A 6,000-nucleotide genomic window follows, 5' to 3' on the forward strand; every position below is an offset into this window, starting at 1 on the left:
GCCGGTTGCCATTTTATACTCCAGGGGATCTCCCTGACCCAGGGGTCAAACCCACATCTCCATTGATAGGTGGATTCTTTATCACTGCATCACCTGGGAAGCCCAATAAGGATCAACACTAACAAGTAAATCAGTAGGTCTTTAAGTTCAGAAAAGATGTCAACTGAGACAGAAATGCTGATCTTCATAGAACATTAACCACTTAGAACACTCACAAACTGGCTTATTCTTATGCTGTTGGATAAAGAGATCATTGCAAATAATCATCAGTAGATATGCAGATGACATCACCCTTATGGCAGAAAGTGAAGGAGAACTAAAGAGCCTCTTGATGAAAGTGAAAGAAGAGAGTGAAAAAGTTGGCTTAAAGCTCAACATTCAGAAAACTAAGATCATGGCATCCGGTCCCATCACTTCATGGCAAATAGATGGGGAAACCGTGGCAGACTTTATTTTTCTGGGCTCCAAGATTGCTGCAGATGGTGACTGCAGCCATGAAATTAAAAGATGCTTACTCCTTAGAAGGAAAGTTATGACCAGCCTAGACAGTATATTTAAAAGCAGAGACATTACTTTGCCAACAAAGGTCCATCTAGTCAAGGCTATGGTTTTTCCAGTGGTCATGTATGGATGTGAGAGTTGGACTATAAAGAAAGCTGAGCGCTGAAGAATTGATGCTTCTGAACTGTGGTGTTGGAGAAGACTCCTGAGAGTCCCTTGGACTGCAAGGAGATCCAACCAGTCCATCCTAAAGGAGATCAGTCCTGGGTGTTCATTGGAAGAACTGATGTTGAAGCTGAAACTCCAATATTTTGGCCACCTGATGCAAAGAGCTGACTCATTGGAAAAGACTGTGATGCTGGGGAAGATTGAGGGCAGGAGGAGAAGGGGACGACAGAGGATGAGATGGCTGGATGGCATCACTGACTCAATGGACATGAGTTTGGGTGGACTCCAGGAGTTGGTGATGGACAGGGAGGCTTGGCATGCTGCAGTCCACGGGGTCACAAAGAGTCAGACACAACTGAGCGACTGAACTGAACTGAGCCTAAAAAAGCCCTTGTTTTCTTTGAATTGATTGTGTAGTTCCTATTGTTGTGTAACTACAAAAAAAAAGTTTTAATAGTTGGTTAACTTTCCTGAGCCCTTTCCTGCCTTTTTTGAACACTTGGCTTGCCTTCTACTCTGTAACAAGGCTTTTGGTATTTCATGCCCCTAGGTCCCTAAATGTATCTTCCCCTCAAAGAAAAATTATTCTGAATGTCTTGCCGTGAAAAGGATTACTTGAAAACAATCATTCTGTAAAGAAGATAAATTTCACAGTTCCCTGTCTACCACTGGACAGTGTGATAGGAGAAAAGATTCTTCCCCATCATAACAGGCACCAAATTCAGTTTATTCCTGATGGCAATTGAAGAACTGAGCCAAACGTAGAGCAGAATACTTAAATCAGCAGACGACATCATCAGCCTATAGCCACCTTCCCTTAGCTCACATCCCACCAGTGCAAGAAAATAAAAGGAAAAATGTTAAAAATCCTATGTACTAAATGAACTTACAATTATACTTTTGAGAAACTTGACTCAAAACTGAAACTTGCTAAATTGAGTCATCTTTTGTCACCTGTTAAAACAGTGGTTCGTATACTGGCTGCTCCTTCATAGGCTAGATGAAGTCTCCTAAGTGGTTCTGACTTTGAGGGACTTATTTTCATCCTTGTCTACTTTTTCTTCTCACCTCCTTATGTAAATCCAGATGAAGAAAGTGATGCAAAACAACTGCCTATATTCATTCTGTAGGCGCTAGCTGCCTTCCAGATGGCCACCTGAAGATCGTAGGAATATATTGTCTATTCAGCTGCACAAAATATAAAAACCAGCCAAATATGCATGGGGTGGTTATAGTGTCCAGGAACCATTCTGTTCTGGGGATACATTGGTGTAAAAAGAAGTCCCTGCTCTCACAAAGCTTTTGTTTTAGTGAGAAGAAAGAAGCAATACATAAGTAAAATATACACTATGTGAAGTAGTTTAAAAAAAAAAAGTGCTATAGGAAAAAAATAAGAATAGGGAGTGCCAAGACTAGGGGAGATCTGTAATTTTAAAATAGAAGGATAAAGGAAGGGCATCAAGAAAATTTTTGAACATTTGAGCAAAGACCAGAATGAGAAGGGAAAATCCTATGGAACATGGGGAAAGAGTTTTCCAAGCAGAGGAATATTCATTGCAAAGTCCCTGAGGCGGGAACATGCCGGAAGTGTTCAAGAAATAACAAGAAAGCCAGAATCCCCAGGGCAGAGTGAAGACTTCAGCACAAAACTGGCTCCCTTTCACCCCTTCTCTGCTGAGTCTGAATGTTCCATCAGAAAGTTTTCTCCTCTAAGAATCAAAACTGTGTAGATTATCTAAACTACTAAAGAGGAAGGCCTCAAGTCCATGTTAAGGGATGGTGAAGCTCTACTGAACTGGGCAACGAAATAAAACACATATTAGGCTTAGCCTCCAAGGAGAAAATATTTAAATGGATCAAAATCACTGCTGAACTAAGGGGAAGGAATAGGAGCAAGAATTGACATACACTGAAAGCCATAAACTTGGGCACCACTGAACTTGTGAACATGGGTTTTATGGACATCAAACAGGACAGCCCAAAAGCTAAGATTAGCTCCCATTTTACTGATGAGAAAATTTAGACTGAGAGCATTTAAATAATAGCTAATAGAATTCAGATTTGAATTCAAGTCTGAATATCTTTAAAGTTTTTGCTTTTCTTCCTGTAACACTGCCTTGGCTCAAAAGTTCCTCGAGTTCATAGCATTCACAACAGAAAATTCCCCCATGAGAGGAATCATGAAACAAACACTACTAATTAATTATTTCAGATGAATGAAGTCTTATCTGGTCTCATCTGATACCCCACCCATCCCATTATGGGAATCCAAAGAGATTAAGTGATTTTCCAAGGTCAAACGGTTGTTAGGTGGGAGAGCCAGAAGGTCTTGCTGAGCCGTGTGCAGGGAACTGAGACTGAAGAAAGAACAGTTTCCAGTCTGGTTCTCAGTTAAGTGTGTGCTCTGGGAAACCCTGAAACTTATCTGGACTTCAGTTTCCTCGTCTACAAAGTAAGAGGATCTTGGGTGATGATTAAATGAGAGTTCAGACAATGAACATATCACATAATTGCCATGAGATAGATTTTTCATCTCTAACTATTTCTATAGTCATGATTCTAAAGTGAGAGAAAGACACTGAGAGGGAGACAGATAGAGGTCTCTAACATGCCCCTACCCTCTTCCACCACCACCACTAGAAGTAGGTCAGACTGGGACCCCACCCCCTTCCAGCACCACCACTAAGTAGGCCACACTGGACCCAGCCTGGGCTTTCCACTAGTAAAGAATTCATCAGTGCAGGAGATGTAAGAGTTGTAGGTTCGATCCCTGGGTCAGGGAGATCCCCTGGAATAGGAATTGGCAATCCACTCTGGTATTCTTGCCTGGAAAATTCCATGGACAGAGAAGCCTGTTGGGTTACAGTCCATAGAGTCTCAAAGAGTTCAACACGACCAAACATGCACATGCACAGGGCCCACACACAATAAGTAAGCCTAGGCAGCCAATACCAAGGCCATTCTCTGTGTCCAACCTTGGTTCTCCCTGGTCAATGCTGTATTTGTCAGTTACTTCCACAGAAATGATGCATCACACATTAACTCATGGATCTGCAGTTCAGCTCCATTCCTGTGTCCAAAGCAACTTACATGGCCAAGTCCTTATCAAAGTTGGTGGGGATGGGCAGGAAGGAGTGGGGGTGAAGAGTATCCAGTTCAAATTTAGAGAAGAAGAAACGTTTTACCAGTTAAAGTCTTCCCATGCTCCAATGCATGTATGTGGTTTATCCCTAGCTATGTAGTTGAGACAATGTGCTTATAGCCCCAGTGAAAAGATACTGATTATCATTTAATCTGCATATTTAGGGGCTTTTTGAGATTTTACCTTCTTGTAGATCTAAAGGATCCCTGACTTACCCAGAGGCAGAGAAAACAAGAAATCAGCTGTGCACCCAAGAGAAAGATAGAAAGAAGGAGCTCCCAAGGCATTGATTTGCAGCTGACACAGCTGAGAACCTTAGGTGTGAGCTCTTGTTAACAAGAAAGAAACTGAGCTAGAACAGCAATGATGAACCCCATCTGTTAAGGTTCTGTTTTCTTCCCTGAGTAACTGACTCAGGATTAGGCCAGATAGGGAAGGAATCTGATCAAGAATAGAGTTTTAAGTTATCAGATTCTCCACAAGTAAGTCAGAACCTTCTGGAAAGAACCTCTCAGAAGCAGTGGTCCTAGGCACCTAATTCTGAAAACAAGGGCTAAATACCTGTTATTCTAAATAGTTCAAGAGGTTTTACATTGAAAAAATATATATATATATATGGTTGACCTGGTTGTATGACACAGATTTGAACTGTGAGTGTCCACTTAGATGAGAATTTTTTCAATAATAAATACTATGCTGCTGCTAAGTCGCTTCAGTCATGTCTGACTCTTCGCAACCCCATGGACTGCAGCCTACCAGGCTCCTCCGCCCATGGGCTTTTCCAGGCAAGAGTAGTGGAGTGGGGTGCCATTGCCTTCTCCTAATAAATACTATAGTACTACACAATTCCAGGTTGGTTGAAAGTGTGAATGCAATCTAGGATACAAAGGAACCATGGATGTTGAGAAATTCTGTATATGGGGACTGTAAGTTACATGTGGATTTCCACTGTGAGGAGGGCCACCCCAGCCCCCAGTGGTCCTTCAAGCCTCAGCTGTATTGCTATTACATACTGTTTCACTAAAAAAAACATACAGGAAATCATCTTCCTTGCATCCCATTCATTTGCTGCTGCTGCTGCTAAGTCACTTCAGTCGTGTCAGACTCTGTGCGACCCCATAGACGGCAGCCCACTAGGCTCCTCCATCCATGGGATTTTCCAAGCAAGAGTACTGGAGTGGGTTGCCATTGCCTTCTCCAAGTTTCTGTTAAGAGAATTGAAAACAGATACATTTTCGAAGCTCTGTCAGAATTGCAGTTGAGGACTGTTACTTCCTTGGTGTCCTGTTTCACAGTGAAACACCTTGCCTAATACCAGAGTTTCTGTCCTGAGGCTACCTTTACAGAGCAGTTTTGTGGGAAAGAATCAGATACTTTACATCCACTTCTCTTTCACCAAAGGGACTCTCTTTCACCAAAGGGACAAAGATTCTGAATGTTTCTGGCCACTTCCGGCAGCCTCTCTAAGCATTAAAAAGAAAAAGAAAAAAAAGACCCTGCCTTGTGAAATATGGCAGAGTGTGAGTGTGAACTGGAAAAGGCCTGCCAGCAGCAGTTTTCCCTCAAGTACTGCTCTCTTGTGGAATCCGTTGTCCCCTGTCAGAAATAGTAGTCTGTCGCCATCTGGTGGTCCCTCCGTCGTCGTCGTGTTGGAAATAGCGAGAATAGGGCGTCTTAAAATGTGCACAAGATTTGCCCAAATACAAATTACTCTATCCTCTTTGATTAATTTCTTTATTATTAGAATATTTTCACCTTCAGAAAGGGACCATGTGATCGAGAGGGAAGGGACCATGTGACCATTATTTGAGGAACTCACCACTGTTCTTCAGAAGAAAAGGTTGTAATTTCCGGAGTCCTCTTGGCTGCGTTCAATTCCGGCTGGAATTCTCTCTCGCTTGCCACAATTTTTAACCCCTTCCTGTCTTTCAGGGGTGAGTGTGAGTGTCTTCCAGGGGTGCCTGTTGTGGGTAGGGGTGTCGATTTAGCTATGGTTCCCAAGGAAAGTCCAGAATGAACTATCTTTAAAGAACACAATCACACCGAACTCGCTCCCACTTAAGAAAAGCTGAGTGTACGGTTAACAACGCCTTCCACAGCCCTCGTCTCGGGAGACAGACGTTTAAACGGTGAGCACTGCTATTTTCCCCCCTCTTTTTTGGTCATAAATTAGATGCTTAAAATAGACC

The 6,000-nt window shown here is 42.4% G+C and overlaps 1 long non-coding RNA gene across 1 annotated transcript in view; it reads right to left on the reverse strand.

The window, feature by feature from the left end:
- LOC147378521 (uncharacterized) overlaps positions 1–5,764 on the reverse strand; it is a 32,152-nt gene extending 26,388 nt beyond the window's left edge. Inside the window, exon 1 of the long non-coding RNA XR_015147568.1 lies at positions 5,631–5,764. This is a non-coding gene — a long non-coding RNA (uncharacterized LOC147378521). The remainder of the gene's footprint in view (positions 1–5,630) is intronic.
- Positions 5,765–6,000: the final 236 nt, after the last annotated feature.

The sequence above is a fragment of the Bos grunniens genome, chromosome 2, assembly GCF_055505025.1.
Source record: "Bos grunniens cultivar Pamir isolate PY7600 chromosome 2, Bosgru_T2T1.0, whole genome shotgun sequence".
NCBI lineage: Eukaryota > Metazoa > Chordata > Mammalia > Artiodactyla > Bovidae > Bos > Bos grunniens.